The sequence below is a fragment of the Schistocerca piceifrons genome, chromosome 1 (assembly GCF_021461385.2).
Source record: "Schistocerca piceifrons isolate TAMUIC-IGC-003096 chromosome 1, iqSchPice1.1, whole genome shotgun sequence".
NCBI classification, from domain to species: Eukaryota; Metazoa; Arthropoda; class Insecta; order Orthoptera; family Acrididae; genus Schistocerca; species Schistocerca piceifrons.
The window spans coordinates 1180989229-1181013005 of record NC_060138.1 but is presented as its reverse complement, the minus strand read 5'-3'; positions in this window follow the sequence as shown (position 1 = coordinate 1181013005).

The following is a 23777-nucleotide window of genomic DNA, read 5'->3' as shown; positions in this document are numbered from 1 at the left end:
CCTTCATTCTTGATTACAGCTATGTCAGCTTGAACCTCTCCGCCACACGTCCACCGAAGGCGAAAGATTTTTATACCAACCTTCTGCGGGCTGTTCACCATAACGTGGTGGAAAACAAGTACCCTACGGTTCACTGGCCAAGAGTGTGGAAAACGATACACCACCACTTTCTGTCATCCACGGTGCGTTCGAAGTGGTATCAGATCGCCAACAAAAAATATGCCACACGCCAGAGACTTCACACTATTGGACTGGCAGACTCCCCTTATTGCCCAGATTGTCACCTTTTGGATACCGATGAACATCGTTTTACTTGCACATCATCGTCCGGAGTTTGGCGACTAACACAGAAGATACTGGCTTGTTATCTCCGGGTCACACCTGATATGATTGACCCGCAGACCCTACTCTGTCCCGATGAAACTTACTTTCCGCTTGCAAAATATCATGCGCTTACATGGTTCAAGGGACTTACCGTCGCCTACATCTTTAGCGACGGAGAGAAAGAGCAGCTTGATTACTGGTGGTTCCTACAAGATGCTCAAAATGCCCTCGAACGCACAGCGAAATACCGTACGCTCTTCGCAAATTATTTACGCAGCGTTTTCGTTAACCCCCCATTCAGCTGGGGAGTGCCAGGCTGTGGTTAATGTGCTGTGCCGCATCACACTAACGGCTCAACGTTCTGCCTTGTCAGCCATGACCAAAGGAAGAGACAAGCTGCTGCAAGGATACTGTTTTCCTTGAGGCACTAGCGAAGCAGAATGCCTCCGTTGCAGATGCCCTTCAAAGGCGCTATTGGAGATAACGATGGCAAGGCTCCAAGTGGAACCAGTTACATTATTGAAGAACCTTTTAGTTAGAATTACATCAGTGGTTTATATTTTTATTTTTTTGATTACTCTTTTATGCCACCGTTGTTGTTGTAACACTTACTTGTAACACTTAGTTACTAGAATTCTTATTTGTACACGCTCCCTAAATGTAATCATATAAAAAAAAAGAAAAAGTGGCAACGAATAGCCCTAACCTTGATTCCCATACTTCCCCTGGTCTATAGGCAGCTCTCTGGGGTGGGTTTACTCAGGAGCCAACGCCTGAAGTGGATCAGATTTTTTTTTGTTATAGGATGACAAGTGGCGGTGGCACTTAGGTTTTTTATTTTTTTATTTTTTTTATTTATTTTTTTAGTTCCATTAAAAAAAAAGGTTGGTAGAGCACTTGCCCGCGAAAGGCAAAGGTCACGAGTTCCAGTCTCGGTCCGGCACACAGTTTTAATCTGCCAGGAAGTTTCATATCAGCGCACACTCCGTTGCAGAGTGAGTATCTCATTCAACATACATAACGTTTCGCATTCGTTGTACTGTTTTCGGCTGAGAAAAAAAAAATGCGGTGCATTATTTTCTAGGCAACCCTCGCATACGGCGAAGGTTCCATGATGCAGTCTGTGTTAATTTGCCACTAAACAAAGGAACAGGAAGTGATACAGACTTCGCAAAACCACTACTTTTCATGTCCCTGTTCACTACACCACTTGTTCTGAGAGAGAGTTTCGGAGATGCTGCGAAGCGGAAGTTGCAAAGAGCAAGTGTGAATGAGCGTATAACTCAATGCATTGCCTCGTCCGAGCGGCCGGACAGCCCGTGTCAAACTTCCTACCCTCCCTGCGGCATTTCCCGCTCTGCGCCTCTATTTCATAGTTCTCAACGAGGGGGTGGACCCACTCGTTCCTGGCAGCATAATGAAATCAATTAAAGAGAAACTCGCCGGCGGGCAAGTAAACAAAAGGGACTGACCATCGTCTCGCAGTAAACAGCAAACTCGAAATGAAACCGAGCGCCGCGCGCAAAGGAATTCCTCGCCGCCAAGTGCTGTGGCGAACAGCTTTGTTGTTTCGGTCACCACTCCAGTGGAGAACGGGGGCGGCGCGGCGTGCTGGGAGCCGCCGCTGCCGATTTCATTAGAGACGCGGGCCAACACTAATTGAGTTCTCAATACCATAAAACTCGGTCCCAGACCTCCTCCCTTCCCCTCCCCCCCCCCCCCCCCCCCAAAGCCATCCCACCCTTCCGCTCCCAGGCCTCGGGCTCTGCCGGAATATAGATTATTAGCCGTTTCCTGCAGTGAAAAGGAAAAGGAATTTGGCTTTTAATAGGACCTCAGTCGTGATTTTTTTTTACCCCCTTCTTCTTTTCTTTTTTGGGAACGCTGCTGTTCCCGGAAGTTCAGATTATGAATATTCAAAGGGTGAATGCAATTTTTCTCATTCCGCTTACAACGTTAGTTTACCGAAATATCCGCCGAATTGAAATCCGTTATTTAATGAACCGGCAACAGCCAAATGGATTAAAGGGATCACTGGACGGTATTTGCGATTTGATTAAGATCCGGGGCGGGAGCTCATACGATGCTTCTCGCGCGTCTCTGAAAATCTTCCGCTCCAATTGAGTGCCGTGCCTCTGCGGCCATTGCAGTCATAATACGGCTGTTAACGAAATACTCCCGTGACGTCATTCACGACGAAACTTGGAGTTTTACGTCCTTGACTAAAACTTTTATAACTTGGGGGGGTTACTTATCTGAACTGCATACCATAGAATCCCTGTATCTCATAAACTTATCTTTATTTGCAGGTGAATGCGTGGAGATTAATTGCCATAAAAATTAAAAACTTGGAGTACTTTGTTTACTTACTAAGCTTGATTTCCAGTATTCAGAAGCATATCAAACTAACTATTTGTTGAGAGAGTTAAGAAGTTCTTAACAATAGTGTTCAAAAAACTGATTGTGTATTATCACATCATTTGAGAAATAGCAGTGTTGTGACCACATATTCTTTCTTGCAGTCAACAACTTATTTCACAAAATTGTTTCTGGAAATAAACGCTGTTTACGTGCTGGAACACACGTTTTAAGTAAGCAGTCACAAATGATACAAAAAGCAAATAATAACAATTTCAGAAGACTCCCACTCAATGTTTCTTATGTTTCACCTCCGAAATTATTACAAAGCACAATTTATATACATACAGTTTGACAAAGGGCAACGGCCTTGCCGCAGTGGATACACCGGTTCCCGTGAGATCACCGAAGTTAAGCGCCGTCGGGCGTGGTTGTCCCATTTTTCGGGGTGCACTCAGCCTCGTGATGCCAACTGAGAAGCCACTCGACCGATTAGTAGCGTCTTCTGTCAAGAACACCATCATAACGACCGGGAGAGCGGTGTGCTGACCCCACGCCCCTCCTACCCACATCCTCATCTGAGAATGACACGGCGGTCGGATGGTCCCGGTAGGCCACTCGTGGTCTGAAGACTGAGTGCTTTACTGTTTGACAAATAATGTGTATATCCAAGAATTCATGGTCACACGCCTAACTGAGTGGTTTTACATAGACCATCTGTCATTTTATTCACGCTGTCTCAATGTCCACTGCAGATGCCACAAGACGGTGCGTAACAGGAGGCTCAAAAACCACAAGCAGCGCTTGCTGCTCGGATCACTTTGAAATTTCGTTGAATGGTCTCCACAGCATTCCGAGACATGTTAAACAGTATGTAGGAAGTGCTAACTACTTGAAGCTGAAGTGGTTGAATGTGTGGCTATAGAGGTACGTAGCGTATCAAAATGGTTAGAATCCAGAATTTGTTAAAGAATTAATAGAAGTGTACACAGAAAAACCAAAATCTTCTTTCCCATCGCGGATTAGAGACAGAGTTTATAATGCCTAGATCAGCCGAGCAGACAAACGAATGCTCTATTTCTTCTAGAATACAATATCTGCGTGCAATATCCGAAAAAAGTGGCAGACGTATGAGGTCTAAAAACATTATTCCAGCATATTTTACATTTCTGGATCTAGGTAGAAACTTCAGGCACAAAGACAAAGCTATGGTAAATAAATATAATGAAGCGGGTGTTTACTTAGTTACATGCAATGATTGCCCTAAGAAATATATAACGCAAATCGGTAGATCATTTCGAATAAGATTTCAGGAACATCTTAACGTAAATTACCAACAATCTGCATTAACAGCGGACATTCGCAAAGAGTGGTAGAGCATCACAAACCATTCAGAAAATCTAAAAATACTTCATAAAAAATAAAGAAGCCATATTTTGAATATATTAGGGGAAGTAGAAATTCGTAGAAATAAAAACAAAAAAGCACAGTTCACGTTGAGTAACCAGTTGGAATTATAGCACCATAGCATTCTGGCAAATTTTGATTGTTTGTATGGTTAGATGTTAGTATCTTATGAAATCTGTGTTATTCCCGCTTGTAACGGTAGCGACCCAGCGCTGCTAGTCACGAGCATATGACGTCACAGTGTTCACATGGATGCTTCCGTTCCGCCAGCCAGCAGTCTCTTTTTGTCGTTCGTGCCGGCCGCTTTTCCCTCGCTCTACACTGAGCTGTTCTGCTGTCAAACGGTTATGGCACTGCCACCTAAAAATTTTCAATTAGTAATTTGTAGAGCGGCGCAACTACTCAAGTTAACAGTAAAAATGTTTTATCGCCAATCCGGCCACTTTTTAAAAAAATTTTAGCTTACATGCAGGCAAATTTTAAAGAATGAGCGCGCCTTGTTTACCTATCATCACCGTACTACTGAAGATATTCACTGAATAGTAAATTTTGGCTAGGACTGTTGGGTATGCCTATGACCTTTTAATGTTGTGAGTATATTTTAGACATTCATTTATTAATTTTAACATTCGCAAAATGTAGAGATACTGAACTTCGCTTTTGGCGTGTAGGTTGCACCTGATGGTGCTACTCTAAGCCACAAAACCGGTTGTGTTTTAATAAACAACAATTTTACCAGCTTCCTTACATCATCGCTCATCAAAACCTATCGGGTACGTTTCGCTGTCCTGGAAGCATGAAATTTAATAAGACGTCACGTATCACAGTACAAGTACAGGAGAAAATACGGAGATTGTTAACTGGCAAGTGCATCACATAAAAAAAACTTCTTATTTGCTCTGCGCCTCTGCCTGTCCGTCCGATAAGACCCCCTTTTTTGATTAACAGATAGACAGAAAAGTACGTTAAATTCTAAGGTCTACGATTCCTTCGTGGAGTAAATAATTTGAGCTTCTAAGTCAATGCTGTCAAAAGATACGGCCATGTGTGTCATATATTTTGATATTCTGTGCCCCACTCATCCAAATCTATAGACTGAAGAGCCAAAGAAATTGGTACACCTGCCTAATATCGCGTAGGACCGCCGCGAGCACGCAGAAGCGCCGCAACCCGACGTGGCAAAGACCTGACAAATGTCTGAAGTGGTGCTGGAGGGAACTGACACTACGAATCCTGCAGGGCTGTCCATAAATCAGTAAGAGTACGAGGGGATGAAGATTTCTTCTGAACGGCACACTGCAAGGCATCCTGGATACGCCCGATTATGTTAATGTCTGGGGAGTTTAGCGGCCAGCGTAAGTGTTTAAACTAAGAAGAGTGTTCCTGTAGCTACTCTGTAGCAATTCTCGACATCTGGAGTTACCACTGTCCTGCTGGATTTGTCCAAGTCCTTCGGAATGCACAATGGACGTGAATGGATGCAGGTGATCAGACAGGATGCTTACGTACGAGTCACTTGCCAGAGTTGTATCTCGATGCACCAAGGATCCCGTATCACTCCAACTGCACACGTCGAACACCATTACAGATCCTACAGTAGCTTGAATACTCCTCTGCGGACATGCGGGAGACATGTTTCCAGTCATCTACAGTCCACTGTCAGTGTTGTCGGGCCCAGGTGAGGCGTACATCTTTGTGTCGTGTATTCATCAAGGGTACAAGAGTACGCATTCGGTTCCGAAAGCCCATATCGATGATGTTTCGTTGAATGGTTTGCACGCAGACGCTTGTTGATGGCATAGCAGTGAAATCTGCAGCAATTAGCGGAAGGCTTGCTTTTCTGTCACGTTGAAATGTTCTCTTCACTCGTCGTTGGCCCCTTTCTTGCATGATCTTTTTCCGTCCACAATGATGTCGGAGATTGATGTTCCACTGGATTCATGATATTCACGGCACGTTCGTGAAATGGTCTTACGGGAAAATTCCCACTTCATCGTTACCTTGAGGATGCTGTGTCCCATCCCTCGTGCGCCGACTGTAACAGCTCATTCAAACTCACTTAAATCTTGATAAAGTTCCATTGTAGCAGCGGCAACCGATCTGACAACTACAACGGACACTTGTTATCATATACACGCGTTGCCGACCATAGTGCCGTATTCTGCCTATTTACATATCTCTATATTTGAATACGCCTGTCTACACCAGTTTTATTGGCTCTTGAGTGTAGATGAACTGTGTCCCCGGAGTCTCTCGTTGTGTCATGCTGTTGTAATATCATGTCACTTTACAAGCCATGTCAATTCGTATCTCAGACAGCGGACGTCTCAGTCTTTGTTTTAACCTAACCTTCACCTCACTTGAAGCAACACGCGATTCACTCTCCACGTTTAATTGTTGGTCTCTTTTCCCCATTAAGTAGCTGAGGTAGGTTAATTGCTAAAGTGCGTCCAATAGGAAGACTTGCATCAGACGACTGACCAACATGAAATTATTATTGTTATCTACAGACACAGTGAAAGGGTACAGTACCGCCCGACATTGAAAATAGGTACAACATACTTCATTATTTTTGTCATAAGAACACATTTTTTTTGTAAAATAACTCAATTTCAATCAATACAGCGAAGCCGGATGCCAGTGTGGGAAAGAATGACAACTTATTTATTTAATTGATCACATGTGCACTCCCACAAAGTAAATCCCTACATCCAGTTTGGTGAGATCTGTGAAATGAATGAATGTATGGTCGCCTGCTAACCGCAGATAGTGAATGTGAATATATGATCATCTTTGAGTCGATCCTTTGGCCACCTTTGGTGGGACCAAAGAGATGAAATTTGCCTGAGCTTTGAACGCCTGAAATGTGGCTGACCAATGCGGTAGAAAGGTGCTCCCCCACTTCGACACAGGTGGGAGAGAACCTCAAGAACGGCCATGTTTCAGCACTCTGCCGCTGTATCTTGTGCTGTTAAGACCTGTTTTAGTTGTGCTCCGTAATGACAAAAGAGTGGAGACATGGTATGCATGTGGAATATTTAAGAGTAGTTTGAAATAATAATTTCTCTATTTCAGGAACTTTTGTGGGGAGAATTAAATGTCAGGCAGGTAATATTAATGGGACTGTAGTAATCTTCGGAAGTGACCAACGGTCACAATTAAACCACGTGTAACAATAAGTTGAAATACTTCCGTGTGCTTAAGTTAAGCTGAATTACTAGCGTGTGTACATAAGTTGAAATATTTAAGAGATAGTGTGTGTACCATAAGTTGAAATATTTAAGAAATGGCGTGTGCAGGACTTGAAATTAGAGACGAGTACTTCCACGTGGTGAGTACTGTGTGAGTCTCAAACTGTGTATGAGACAAAAGATAAAGAGAAGTACTCGTCCATGGTATCAGTTGAGGACTCGCGTGTGTGATGAATACGTTCTTAATATTACTTTGCGTGATATGATTCCCTGTGACGCTAGAGTCAAACTCTGAGAGAGAAGCAAGGTGAGTCGGCCGTCTATCCAGCAACGCCACTTGGCTTGCATTGCACAGGAAGACGTGCATATATCTCCAGAGTTCATAGTAGGAAAGTGGAATTATGAAGTGGGGCTGTGTCGTGGGAAACTGGGAGAAATATTAATTGAGGTGGGAAAACTGAAAGTGATAATGTTGTGACTATTCTCTGTGTAGTATTTCATGTTGTAGTGTGGTGTATGTCATGTAATTTGGGTATGTGTGGTTTGCATGGGAGAGTAGCGAGGTAGTTTCAAAAGATTAGTCGGTTATGCTTGTTCCTCCGGTACCGCTCGGTCTGGAGGAAAGTTTAGTGATGATGATTGTGAGAGTCGAGGTGTGAGGTATAATAAAAGATCCACCATCTTATCCAGAAAGTGCACTGTAGCGTAAAATAATTACGAGACCATAATATAGAGATTCACCATTGTAAAGCCATACCCACTGGACGGAATTTCTCATGTGTTATTGTTGTGGGTTATAGAATTTGTGTGTTTAGGTTAGAGAATTTATCGGAATAAATTAGATAGTGAAAAGAAAGAGATTGGTGGACTTTTCCTTCTAATTGTATGTTGTCATAATGTCCCGAATTTATAATGTGTGCGCCATTCATATTCAGTGCGGTGGCCACGTGTTGACAAAAGCCGTTAAATAAAAGACAAAAAGAAAATGTGGTATTGCCAGTGCGTAGTGTACAGTCAGAGTTCTATAAATTACTGATAGTCAGATGCGTGTTTCCGTTGCTTATTAATCATATAGGAGGATAACTTGTAACTGAAGTGTGAGTACTTCATGTGACCCGATAAATAAGAATGAATCCACTCGCTTGGCAGACCACTCATCCTGCAGACCTGACTGCTTGATGCCACAGTATGAGCAAGGTATGTGGGTGCCTCTCAACAGTTAGGTTTTTACGGCATTCTCGGTGCACGGGTCCTACTCCGAATTTGATTGTTTGTTTGTGTGTGTGTGTGTGTGTGTGTGTGTGTGTGTGTGTGTGTGTGTGTGTGTGTGTGTGTGTGTCTGTGTTTGTGTGTGTGTGTGTGTGTGTGTGTGTGTGTGTGTGGGTGTGTGTGTGTGTGTTAATAGTTCAGTGCCAAGTGTACAAATATTATGTCAGAAACCATGGATTGATTCTTAGTGTTTTCGTGTGTAAGTCATAGTTAGTGAATCTGTCGATTAGTTTTAAATCGTTGAACGTACCTGCTACACAATGCACAGGAAAATAGACCTGGTAATAAGGACAGAGAAAGGTAGAGAACGCCGAACTGTGCAAAGTTTGCCATAATAACGCGACGGTGAACTGCACCATTGTGGAGCTACGAACATAAAACGGCAGCAGTTCAGCCACCAGCGATAGTCAACGCCCGTAAAAACCTGGTCGCAAAACGTTATGAGGTTGCGATGCGACACAACATTCACAATGTGCTAGGGTTTTCGAGAGATAGTGTGCCAGTCAGTTCTTCGAATATGTCAACTTAATTTTCTGTAAGAAATGTGGTTTGAGAAAAACATATTTAAAATTTAATTTGCGTTTATGTGTTCGGTGGTTACGAGAAGACGTGCTTGGTTTCATTGTCGTCGCCGTTCACTGAATTTGCGGTATGGTGAGGTGGTCTCGTGTAAATGGATGTATGGGGGAATGACGTATTTGAATACTCTGTCATAGATCATTCATGACGTATATGTGCCAGCGTTGGGCTACTAGCCAGCGGTCCGTCGACGATATTCTATGCCCGTTTTATTGCCCGTAATGGCAAGCAATCTTGGGCTTTCATTTCAGCAAGATAACGCTCGAGCATACCGGCGAGAGTTTCCACTACTTGTCTTTGTCCTTGACAAAGCCTAAGGTAGGCAGCAGGGTCACCTGTTCTCTCCTCTGTTGAACAAATTTGGAGCATTACGGTCGGGGCCCATCAACCAGCTACGGATTTTGGCGATCTAACGTGCCAGTTGGAACAGAATATGGCACGTTCTCTCTCTGTCAATTCCAAGCCGAATAACTGTTTACATAAGGGTCAGAGGTTGACCAAAGTGTTATTGACTTGTCCAATTTGTGAAGCTATTTATCTTGAGTAAATCACACAATTTTTTTTTTTGAAGTTGTGATCATTTGTTTGTCTGTACATGTGCATCACATCCACCGATTTCCGTCTCACTCGGTTGCCGTGTGTCGTTATGTTTTTTTCCGCCAGTAGGTCTTCATCAGATGCTACAGTAGTTCGAAGACGACGGACGAGATGGAACGTTTCAGACTCAATACAGTTGGATATTGCGTCTCATCTCTGAAAGGGGACACACATAAAAACATGTTCAAATGTGTGGTTAAATTTACTACTACTGCTCTCGTGTTCTTTGTGGTCCAAATCTGAGTGCTCCCTCCAGTCTCTGCCTGGACTTCCCGTAATTACCTGTTGTTAAATAAGAAATAGGTACAAGTACAAATTCATAATTTCTTTACCATTCACGATTAAATCTAATTACATAGGAAGGTCAACCATTCGTGCTGATTTATTTGGGATTTAGCAGTAAATTGTACGATGAACGGTCGTATGCAGTTAATAAAAATATAATTTCTTTGACTATACACTTTTTCTATATTACCAACAGTTTCTATTGTTAATAATCAATGTGTCAGGAGTTTCTTATGAGAAATTACTTTCCCTTACTTATGGTGTAATCAGCTTCCTCATAAAATAGAAGTAAAATTACGTAGACGTTTATCTGTTCAAAATAACCGAACAAAATTATTGTGAAATGTATATAAAACTTCATTATGTAAACCTCCACTAGTAGTCGCTGCGTGGGCATTGTATTTTGTCTTGTTTAACTAATTAACCTGGCATTGGATTAGATGTGCATGTAGCTACCGTTTTCCGATAGAATGCTGTACTGTCGACGAAAGTTCGTTCCAGCTGATGCGTCTCGCCAATCTCTTTAAGAGGACTCTTGTCAATCTGCATATCTTCTTTGCTTAAATGATTAATAATTTATTGGAAATGCACCAAATAATTGAATAGGAAGCATGCGACCAAATTTTATAATTGGAACAGTACTGCAAAAATGCTGAAGAGGTCACTTAATAAATCGTCATCAGCAGGTGAATGACTATTTCTTAATACTATGCGTTTCAGAATAATCCGTCATCAGTTATCTGTGAAACAGAGGATTAAAAGTAATGTAATAACGGCAACAGCGCTGGCATATAGCACCACAGAAACATCCGCAGGTTACATACAAGTAAGTTCGCGTACCAGGTACAACGAGTTGTGCAGTTGAACTGAAGTTGTATGTTATATAAATGACTGTCAGAGGCAGACTGACTGTTACGCAGTGACAACAGCAGCAAGAAATAAGGCGGTAAGCGGCTATAGTGTACCATTAGTGGCCTACACTGTGAAAGTGACAAACAGGTGTTGTATGTGCTGCAGCTCTTTAAGGAGTTACTTAACGTATAGACAATATGAAACGTTCGCATAGTTAAATTGGTAGCCTACGGGGCCCAACATCCCAGGCGAAACCCTTAAAATAATTCTGCGTACGTAAAATGATACAGGTAAGAACTTGAGAAATTACTTACAGAACTGTTGATTTAGAGCGTCAATGAAACAAACACACGAACTGGAACAATTTTACATAAGTAAAATAATTAATTTTTCCTTTAAAAATATACAGACATGTAACAGATATTCATCTAAGTATGATATTATATAAGAATGGGTCATAAAAAGAAGTATCATTATTAGTGTACCGAGAGAGGTGGCGCAGTGGTTAGCACACTCGACTCGCATTCGGGAGGATGACGGTTCAAATCTACATCCGGCCATACTGATTTACTTTTTGGGTGATTTCGCTAAATCGTTCCAGACAAATACCGGTATGGTTCCTCTGAAAGGGCATGGCCGACTTTCCTCCTCATCCTTCTGTAATCCAGTGGGACCGATAACCTTCCCCCAAATGAAACACCTGAACAACTATAAACGCCTCTTATTTTGGTGCCCTACTATAGATATTGTGGATATAACAAAAATATTATTACATAGAGGTAAGGAGTATAGCTGTAATCCGAGTATAGTAACGGCATGAAAGTCAGTTTCTAACATTTCTGTTGAAATGTCATAAAGCTACTACGTCGACTTTGAACATACAAGCCATATTGGATGTACTGGATCCACCTCTGATTACGTCATTATGTTAATTCACGCCACAAGTTGTATTGAATTGCGACACCATTATCGTCAAAATCTGTTTATAGCATCTTTATAAACGCAAACAAAGAACTTTAAAGAGCCATAATAACATGCATAATTCGAAATATATCATGGAGGGTGAGTGCTTGGGATCAGTTGACACCTGTAAGTAATGGTTCTTTGTATCCATTGCTAAGCCGGTAACAAATGTTGTTCTGAAATAAAAGAGACGTAAAATAATTTAACATTTTTACCATTATTCCCCGTCACTGTGCGAATGTCATTAGTTGCTTCTAAATAGCGAGAAAGTATGTTTGATTACAAACTTATTTTTGCACTTATCAATTCGCAAGTGGAAAATGACATGGTTTACTTAGTAATGGAGAAATGCACTGTTACACATGATGTCCGAGGTAATACACAGATTTTGATAATGTAACCTCACATATCTATGGACACCTTTCGGGACCAAATAGGGAAATTTGTAACTCGTCTGCCAGTACTATGAGCAATAGGTGACACTTCGACTACTGGCAGTCGATTGTCTTGTAACCTCCCGATTCCTAATTAGCATATTGGATTGCGATATAAATGAACGACATCGTGTATGCCTAATGAGGTTATATAGTGAGTAAGACTATTGCTACCGAAAGAAAATAATACCGGTTAGTAGGTGCAAAGTATGCAAAGGGCCCTTCTGGAGGTAAAATCTATTCTAAATCTAATCTAAATAATGATGATAATTTTTAAATGGGTGGAATTTAGTACAGTCGCTCACAAATCAGACTGGTGGGAAAGGGTACCATGAAATACTTAATACAAAAAATACTAGTTAACAAAAAAAAGGGTCGCCAGCCCACTGAGGCAGTGAATATCCAAAACCCTAAGAAAGGCAATGCCAAAGAAAAATAAGCAAATAATCACTGGCGTGGCAACAGAAGGTTGTCACACTTTTCCACAACACAATAGTTCACGAGAAAATAAATGAATCAGAAAGCACTGAGTTTGCAGTTACTTATTCCGAAACAGTAAATTTTGAAAGCAAAGTTAAATGTTGCTGGTTAAATAAATGATTGACTGTAACTGAAACTTTTTATATAAAAAATTACGTTCAGTAAAGTCAGCATAACGTGATGCGAAACTTGGAATTGGACAAGCAATTTTATTTTAGTTATTCAAAGCTTGTGACGAATTTACTTTAAGCAAATGAGCAACCGATTTACTTTTAACATAAGAACAATAAAATAGGTATCAAGCCAACAGAAGTTACTAGCAAAGCTAAATACCGAATATGTAAAGTTGTGCACTCTTAATTTTTCTGTATCTTTAGTTATTAGTTTTGCCAGTGAAATTTTACATTACTGTAAATGAGTGAAGTTAGTACTCAAAACTGTAACATAGTGAACAGTTACAGAGGCAACAAAATGTAGACTGAACTGGTCATTAGTAAACAAACAAAACTGACAGTAAATAGTGAATCACGTCTCATATTTTTACGAGACTCGGTGGCTGCATAGAAAGGCATTGTCTCAGGACAATGACAACACAGGTGCCCTATAAGGTTATTTTTCGAGAAAGTTAATCATTAAAATTTCTTAAGGAAATGCCACTAGGTAATGCCTGTACAATATTACTTATACTCTGCAAGTTAAGTGGTACAGTGTTGTAGCTGTGAGGACGACGAAGAACGTAGCCGACGACTATGTGGTGCTGATGTTGCTGCTACTGCTGCTCATTGAGAACCACGAGGCATCTCTTGAGCCACGGATAATTATGGGACAGGAAATAGAACTGCAGCTGTCTCTGCCCGTCCATGCCAACCGTGCTCTCAATAATCGTAGATTAACGCGAAGTAGGTGCACCTACGTTGCCATGCCCGTAACTGCACATGGGGTCTGTGGAAGCGCCCATCAAACACTTCGGCATTCTTTCAACACTCAAGCTACTGTTTCTTCTCTGTGCTCGCAGCACCTTTCAATAAGCAAAGATAAAGAACGGCACAGCTACTGCTATTTCGTCATTGCTATCGATACATTTGAACAAAGTTCCTTCGGTGATTACTTAGCAGTTTACAATATCTACATTATAATTACAAACGATTACATACGTTCAGAAATAAGTACACCATTACATCCAGTACCTATTAAATATAGTCTCTGTAACGCGGTTCAGAAACAGCAGTATACCACAAGTTATCGCCGCCGGAGTGGCCGAGCGGTTCTAGGGGCTTCAGTCTGGAACCGCGCGACCGCTACGGTCGCAGGTTCGAATCCTGCCTCTGGCACAGATGTGTGTGATGTCCTTAGGTTAGTCATATTTAAGTAGTTCTAAGTTCTAGGGGACTGATGACCTCAGATGTTAAGTCTCATAGTGCTCAGGGCCATTTTTGACCACAAGTTATCAACAGATATTAAAACGCGAAAAATTTGGATGGTGCAGAAGATACACTCCTGGAAATGGAAAAAAGAACACATTGACACCGGTGTGTCAGACCCACCATACTTGCTCCGGACACTGCGAGAGGGCTGTACAAGCAATGATCACACGCACGGCACAGCGGACACACCAGGAACCGCGGTGTTGGCCGTCGAATGGCGCTAGCTGCGCAGCATTTGTGCACCGCCGCCGTCAATGTCAGCCAGTTTGCCGTGGCATACGGAGCTCCATCGCAGTCTTTAACACTGGTAGCATGCCGCAACAGCGTGGACGTGAACCGTATGTGCAGTTGACGGACTTGAGCGAGGGCGTATAGTGGGCATGCGGGAGGCCGGGTGGACGTACCGCCGAATTGCTCAACACGTGGGGCGTGGGGTCTCCACAGTACATCGATGTTGTCGCCAGTGGTCGGCGGAAGGTGCACGTGCCCGTCGACCTGGGACCGGACCGCAGCGACGCACGGATGCACGCCAAGACCGTAGGATCCTAAGCAGTGCCGTAGGGGACAGCACCGCCACTTCCCAGCAAATTAGGGACACTGTTGCTCCTGGGGTATCGGCGAGGACCATTCGCAACCGTCTCCATGAAGCTGGGCCACGGTCCCGCACACCGTTAGGCCGTCTTCCGCTCACGCCCCAACATCGTGCAGCCCGCCTCCAGTGGTGTCGCGACAGGCGTGAATGGAGGGACGAATGGAGACGTGTCGTCTTCAGCGATGAGAGTCGCTTCTGCCTTGGTGCCAATGATGGTCGTATGCGTGTTTGGCGCCGTGCAGGTGAGCGCCACAATCAGGACTGCATACGACCGAGGCACACAGGGCCAACACCCGGCATCATGGTGTGGGGAGCGATCTCCTACACTGGCCGTACACCACTGGTGATCGTCGAGGGGACACTGAATAGTGCACGGTACATCCAAACCGTCATCGAACCCATCGTTCTACCATTCCTAGACCAGCAAGGGAACTTGCTGTTCCAACAGGACAATGCACGTCCGCATGTATCCCGTGCCACCCAACGTGCTCTAGAAGGTGTAAGTCAACTACCCTGGCCAGCAAGATCTCCGGATCTGTCCCCCATTGAGCATGTTTGGGACTGCATGAAGCGTCGTCTCACGCGGTCTGCACGTCCAGTACGAACGCTGGTCTAACTGAGGCGCCAGGTGGAAATGGCATGGCAAGCCGTTCCACAGGACTACATCCAGCATCTGTACGATCGTCTCCATGGGAGAATAGCAGCCTGCATTGCTGCGAAAGGTGGATATACACTGTACTAGTGCCGACATTGTGCATGCTGTGTTGCCTGTGTATATGTGCCTGTGGTTCTGTCAGTGTGATCATGTGATGTATCTGACCCCAGGAATGTGCCAATAAAGTTTCCCCTTCCTGGGACAATGAATTCACGGTGTTCTTATTTCAATTTCCAGGAGTGTATTTTGTCTGCATTTTAGGTGTCACAGTCTTACAGCATTTTTCATGATATTGTTACTACCCAAAATGAAGATGATCTCGTCTAAGAATCTCGTAGAAAAAGGATACCATCAGCTGTAATTATCCCTAAAAATTTTCATTATAAAAGTAGTAAGTTTCGACCCTTTATTATCGTCATCTTGAGGCACCTAAACAAATAACAAATGGAGATATCGCCTAGGTATATTCTTTTCTTCTAGAGATGTTAAATGCAGTGCGAATATCCAGTTTGTGGGCAATAATGGTCAAATTACATCTTACATAAGGCACCCAGTCGTGGACACCGAGTCACATTAAGCGTTACCACAGCGTGCCCTCGTAACGTACTCATGAAGTAATAAGTGATATCGACACGGGATGTCAAATTGATTCCATATTTTTAGATTTCCAGAAGGCTTTCGACACCGTTCCTCACAAGCGTCTTCTAACCAAACTGCGTGCGTACGGAGTATCACCTCAGTTTGTAACACTGCGCTTTCGGGGCACACGATACTCCTTAAAGCATGTACTATGGGAAGTTGACGGGCTTCACCTTATGAGAAAGGATTTTTGTATAGAAATTGACCGCGTGTACCTGAATGGAGGCAAATCAGACTTACACCCACTCGGTAATAACAATGATACGTCAAGCAAGTCCGAAATGCAACTACACATCAGGACGGCCAAGAAACAACACAGAAGACGCTACCAATTTGTTAATTATACGCTCGCCAGCCTAATTAGGCATTAACTGAGTTTCTTCCCTGTACAAGTTGATGTACGTTCATGCAAAACCACCCGTAACAACACTGCATAATATGATAAATTTTAAAACCAGAAAATCTACTGGTCTGATAATTTCACTTTCTGTACTAATATGGATAAACCATAAATACATAACATTACACTATAACGTTTACTATAAAACTTCGTACTGTCTATTGATCTGATTAAAATCGGGCATAGGTTACCCTAGAAATAGCACTTTCGAAACACACACACAATGTCAATTTTGATAAAGGTAAAACACTGATAAATTTTGGCCTTTATATTGGCTTTAACTTTGCTGGTCAAATCAGTTTAGAACACTGAAACTGTTATGATCACTGTATAAAAAAAATTAATTACTGAAATCATTGTGTACTCAAAATTTTCACTATATGAGTTACTACTCTTTTTATCTTATTTCCTGCTCATTTAAATACCATTATATCTGTCTCGAAATAATTAAACTTCATTACTAAACCAATTTCAAAATTATCTTCCAACTTTGTCAGACCTTTGTTATTCGTCTATTAGTTCATTAACAACAAAGTTCGTTAAACATCATTCTAACATAGCTAGGTCTGCAGGTAATTATTTTTAACATAAACTTTAATTCTTCATTTCGGGGCACTCGGATTGCACAACATTTGGAAAGGACCCTGACTAGGTTAGTTGTGAGGATAATTAAATGATAGGACAGTTCTGGTAAAATTTAAGTTGTTATTGAACATTATGGAACAAAAGTAACACTGGTCCATACGAATACAGTAATAAAAGTTCCAACCTGTTCGTATCGATGCGGCGGTTGGCGGGCGGCGAGATGGCGAGGCACGGAGCACACATACAACCACAGCAATGGCTCTTGATGTATCGGCACTTTACTTCTTCATAGCGTCGCAATATTTTTCCATTTAGTGCCTATGTAATTTTGCCATGCTGTATAGTCGTCGGAAACGGCACATCCGAGGCTCAATGAAACTACGTCTTCCAGGAGAGCCTCCTCGATCCAGAGCGTGTTTCTCAGACCGATGCCCAACTCCGACTACTGCTGCTGAGCCCGTTATGTCGTGCAGTGCCCGTGTGTATTTTCCCGCGCTCACCTGCCATCCACCTTTTACCGCTCCCCTACAGACAGGGTATTCACCAGAGGTTTTGCATTCTAGATATCCTAACACATTGCCTACGTATGGACCAGACGCACAATTACAATTTTAAACATGTTACAATAGATTCAACGTTTGTTACACTTCAATTCTATTACAATATTGCTTGAAATTTGACATAAACACTAATATTCACATTGAAAATTGTTTACAGTTTCCTTAACATAATGACATGAAACACAAAAAAGAAAGGAAAGCAGAACATCAATTAATCAGGTTTATCGAAAATTCAGATGGAAAAAAAATTTACTTATATGTTCAATAGTACAGCGTTGTTGTTCTTACAAGTTGTGCGACTGCATTCGTGATTTCCTGTCAGAAAGGTCACTGTTCGTAGTAATAGACGGAAAGTCATCGAGTAAAACAGAAGCAATATCCGGCGTTCCCCTAGGAAGTGTTATAGGCCCTCTATTGTTCCTGATCTATATTAGCGACTTAGGAGACAATCTGAGTAGCCGTCTTAGATAGTCTGTAAATGATGCTGTCATTTACCGTATTGTAAAGTCATCAGATGATGAAAACGACTTGCAAAATGATTTAGATAAGACATCTGTCTGGTGGGAAAAGTGGCAATTGACCCTGAATAATTTATGTGAAGTTATTCACATGAGTACTAAAAGAAATCAGCTAAATTCTAATTACGCGATAAGTCACACAAATCAACTAAATACTTATGGATTACAATTACATATAATCTAAAATGGAACGATCACAAAGATAATATTGTGGGTAGAGCAAACCAAAGACTGCGATTCATTGGCAGAACATTTAGAAGGTGCAACAGGTCTACCAAAGAGACTGCTTACACTACGCTGGTCCGCCCTATTCTGGAGTATTGCTGTGCGGTGTGGGATCCGCATCAGGTGGGACTGATGGATGACATCAAGAAAGTACAAAGAAGGGCAGCTCGTTTTGTATTATCGCGAAATAGGGGAGATAGTGTCACAGACATGATACGTGAATTGGAGTGGCAGTCATTAAAACAAAGGCGATTTTCATTGCGACGAGATTTCTCATGAAACTTCAATCAGCAGTTTTCTCCTCCGATTTGGAAAACATTCTGTTGGTTCGCAGCTACATAGGGAGAAATGGTCATCACGATGAAATAAGAGAAATCAGGGCTCACACATAAAAATTTAAGTTCTCGTTTTCCCCGCGTGTCGTTTGAGCGTGGAACGGTAGAGAGACACCATGAAGGTGGTTAATTGAACCCTCTGCCAGGCACTTCATTGTGAATAGCAGAGTAATCACGTAGATGTAGATGTAACGTGACGGTGGAAGATGGTATTGACCTTGGCGCGAGACGTCAGTCGCAGAAACTAGCTCTGAATAGTCGCCGGAGTAGCTCCCGTAACGAAGCGACCGGGTCACACTGATTGCATGATGAATTTCTTCCGTACCCGGCTCTAAGGACATGATGGGCCCCCTCCAAGCCGTTGCTTCGAAAACTATTACGTCACCCATTCCCACACCGTACACATGGGGCTTGTCAGATTGGTGGTCACAACAGTTAACGGGACTCGAGATAATATACACCATCGCTGTTTGTTCCTAAGCATCTTTCTGACCATGTTGGACCATATGAGGAAAAATCGTAAAAGAGTATCTAAAACCACAAAACCTGTTTAGTTTTATGAAAGTGAGACTTGGACAACAAGGTAGCAATAAGCTAGATACACTCTGGCGGCGGACGTTCCTAGAAGAATCAACCAATATACAATTTTTGTGTTCTTCGCGCTATGAATTGATTTACCCAGCTAGTTAGAAAGGGACCTATGGTTTAACATGGACTCCGACCTACGGCGATACTCGCCCTTTTCACGAAAACGAACACTTTCTGAGGTACAGAAGTTATGAGTGTCAGACTGAACGGGAATCGCCCTGACTCTTTTGGATCCATAGTCCAGTACTTATTCGCTCAGTCATGAATATATACGATAACAGAGAACATATCACACTAAAATTACTGTTATGATACAACGGCAGACCTAAGACCGCCTCCTTTTGTAGGCATATTTTTATAATACCAAAAAAAGAAGAAGAGACGTAGGATGACCAAACAAAAGAAGGAGTCAATTGTTCGATTAGTATCGGAACGTAATCTTTCTCCTCAACTTTATTTGCAAGATGACCATGACAGAACTCTAACAGACTTAACGGTCAGCTTTTCAATGCTTCTGCTCTGTTCCGATGTTGCTGCAGTAGTTAACTCAGTACATAACATTCACAAGAAACTCATCAAGGATCCAGGAAACACATTTGTTGGGAACTATAAATTAATCAAAGCTTTATTAACAGCGACGTCCTGTCCACTTCCTCATGTATTAGTTGCTGTGCATAGAACTATCTAGTTTTTCGGTATCTCGAAGAGGAACCGGGCTAAAGTAAGTATTACAGTGAAGTGATCTAGCACCATCGCGTATAACTAATTCTTTATTGATTCTAATAACAGACAGCCAAGTCGTTCGTAAAATTAACCTCACATAATAGTGCACCTGTGAAATGAAAGGAGTGAAAGTTCCCTACGTCAGCCCAACGAATCAAACGCTATCGGCAGGTAAGTTCAGTAGAAGTTTGTTCGTCTTAAAGTGGATAATTTGTTAAATGAAATTGCGCCTCTTAAGCTGAGTGGTTACGTGCTTGCCTAGCATGCAGGGGCACGGGTTCGATTCCCGGCTAGGTTGAAGAACTGCTTCGCTCGTGGACTGGTTGATGTGTTGTGCTCATTATCACTTCGTCCTTATCACAGGCACATGAGTCGCCCACTTTGGCGTCAACTGAAATAAGGTTCGCAGTCGGCTGCCGAACTTCCCCGAACGGGGCGTCGGGGCCAGCAATGCCATACGATCATTTCATTTTTGTTAAATAAAATTCCACTTGTCACGTGTTATTAACTGAGTCCGCTCACAGTGAAACACAAAAATGTATAGTATCTGAGAAGCATCCAATTGCTTCATAATTGTGCTGACATGAACGAACATCTATTAACAAATTTTTCGCGTTGCGATGAAACAGTTCTTCCTGCAATATGGCTAAGTTATGTAACTCAGTAACTTTTTACAAAGTTCTTCACGATATTAAATTTCACTGTAACCTGAAGCCCGCATACGTCTCTCACACACTGATATCGACGACTGATCATTGGCGATTGCTAATGTATCGACAAACTGCAGCATCCGTAATGGCGTACCATTGTATAGTGAACTCCTATTAGCACTCGCTGAGAACCAGGCTAGCGGCTACGAAATGCCTCTAGTTCTTCGTTTAATACATCATAGTATTACGATGTGTGATATCATTAATGCGGTGTATTATTATGTTTTGTAAATCGCTTATTCCCTGTGAGGTTGGAGGAATATTATCCCTTTGCTTCAATAAACCTTACTAATATAAAATCAAATCGCTGCTGAATCAGAGACCATCACCTCCAACAGCGTATGGAAAGATGAAAATTCACTTCACCCGAGAAAAAAAATCTATTCTGTTATGAGCCTTTTCAATTACATTCGGTGCTAAAATACCCAAGCTGTTTTTCAGTTACAAAAGAGTAAATATACCATCTGTTTACTACTTTTAAGTATGAAATTAGATTTTCAGTTTTAATTTAAGGAACAATGGAAATATTATTAAACGATTTTTGGGATGATATTTTCCAGTTAAAATACATGTGTTCTTCAAATTCCTGCTATTGTTTGCACCTTCTCTAGAAAAATGTTTTATGGAATTAAGTGAAACTTGGTGTCACGTAAATTCGTGTAAGTCTGGATTGAATCATACAAAAAATTATAGCGATCACAATAATTCAAGTACTTTGTCACTACATAATGACTCCCATCGTACGACGTGCCCTGTCTTTCACCGCCACAATGCTTTATCAGCCCCATAGCATATAGGAAGTTGCCATTTCCCTCAAGCACACTAATCACCGTTAAGTTGTAGTTTCTACATTCGAAACTGTTACACGTGCATGAGCAAATTCCTTAACTCTCACTTGATTCATGCTAGCCAGCTATGAGATACAAAAGACGCTTTGCATCAGTTATGAAAGTTGGCTCCGGACGTTGACTAAAGAGAAAGCCATCGAGGGCTCTGTTTTTTTAATGAAACGTTAAGCGGCAACGAATGCGAGAAAAGTCACACTACCTGATCAAAAGTACCCGGACACCCCTGTACGGAAGTGACACCTAGATATCACAAGACGCAGACCCGCCAGTACAAAAGCAGGCGATAAGTATTGTGTTGTCAGCAGGGAAACAGAAACAGTAGAGTGGGTCGACCAGGAGGGTTCAGTGACTTCGAAAGTGGATTGGGCACTTGATGTCACGTAAAGTATTCTTCAGGGACATTTCAACCTTCTAAAGCTGCACAAATTGACTGTTAATGACGTGACTGTGAAATGAAAATGTGAAGAAACAACCACAGCTGAAGCAAGATTAGGTACTGCACAAACCGACTGCTGGTGATGTGACTGTGAAATGGAAGCGCGAAGGAACAACCACAGCTGAAGCAAAATTCGGCACTCATATACCGACGCCCAAGGACAGTCGAGCATTGTGATGGCTAGTTGTAAAAAATAACATGAAAGCAGCGAAAGCACTAACCCTTGAATTCCAAACTTAGTCCAGGTAACACGTGCGCAGGGAGTTAAAAATTAAGAGGCACAATAGTCGCGCATCTCATCATAAGTGAAATGTTACCACAATCATTGTTGAGGGACACTTTAGACGTGAAAATCGAAGAAGCTGGACAGCGGACGGCTGGAAACGATTTGGGATAATAAATCATTCCGCTGGAAGGGTCAGAGTTTGATTAATACCTGGAGTAGGTTTACTGCCGTCGTGTAAATTCCGGAGGAGGTGGTTTTACGGTTTTCGTTGTGGTATGGCTCCTTATTGTGCTTAAGAAAACGATAAATGTAGACGAATATGAACATACAGGGGACAAGCAAAATAATGTGAAAAACTATAATTACATGGAAATGGATTATTAATAAGGGGTTGGACCGCCATTTGTCCGTAATACAGCTGCGATTCTTCTTGGAATACTGGCATGTAATGATTGTACAGTCTCCAGCGGAATGATATGTCACTCTTTAATGAGAACCTCTTCTAACTACTGTTGTGACGAGGGAGATGACCTATACAGCGATCAAACAGCTTTAATATCATAATTTCGAAAATTAAGGCAAAGTCGCACAACGGATATGACTGAAAATCTGAACTTGAATATGGGTGACAAAAGAAAACATCAAATATGGTTATCACAACTCACACAACAAGGAAAGGTTTCATCAAACTATCTAATGTCACAATAGCTCATAGCAGGGCCATGTTTGCTGCTAAAGTATATGGACTTGATTCCAAACACTGAAATAGTAATATAGGTAATTAATAAGTGCACAATGGTTACAGTGCTAATACTATGGTCCAGAAGAGAGGGTGGAAAGGAAATTCAAAGAAGGTTGTATAGTTTTCTGTGACAAAGTAAATTGCCGATAGCTGATGTATCAGTTAACAAATTAAAGGAAGGACACAGAAAAGTACGTAGGATCACTAGTAGCCCTGGATAAGTCATTGTTGAGTTCAAGTAGCAAAGTGCGTGAATTAAATCAGAAAAGTGAAAGCATAACTCGAAACAAATAACTTGAGATCCAACTGTCACGTCATGTAGTAATACTGCACATGCTTACCATAAATCGGTTGCAGAGAATGGCTCCCGTGATAGCTGAAAGTGACAAATCCTCCCGAGCATCAGTGATCGGCACTGAGACAGGTACTCAAAACGAGCATCAGCCAGAATGTTGTATGCTGGAAAAGCAGATGCCGGCCCAGTGTTGTTTCCCTGGAACAATAGAACCTAGTCTTCCCTCTCTGAAAATCTAAGACAATGTCTTCACAAAAATTCCTTCTGCCACTATGAGTTTTCTGCTATGATTATGCAGTCGTATAGTGGCTGCACGAGACCACTTGGTAGTTTTACTTCCCGCTACGAAAATAATTTTGCTGAGCCAATCGTGTGTTCACTTACAGAGCTTACACATCAGTTAGTGCTGACCGACTTTGCGCCCAGCAGATTTCTTTCACTCTGTTTGTGCCTCTCAATTTTTCTCATCCCCTTACAGATTCCTATCTTTTTAGAAAGCATTGTTTCCACTGCGGCCCACAATAGCAGTTTACAACT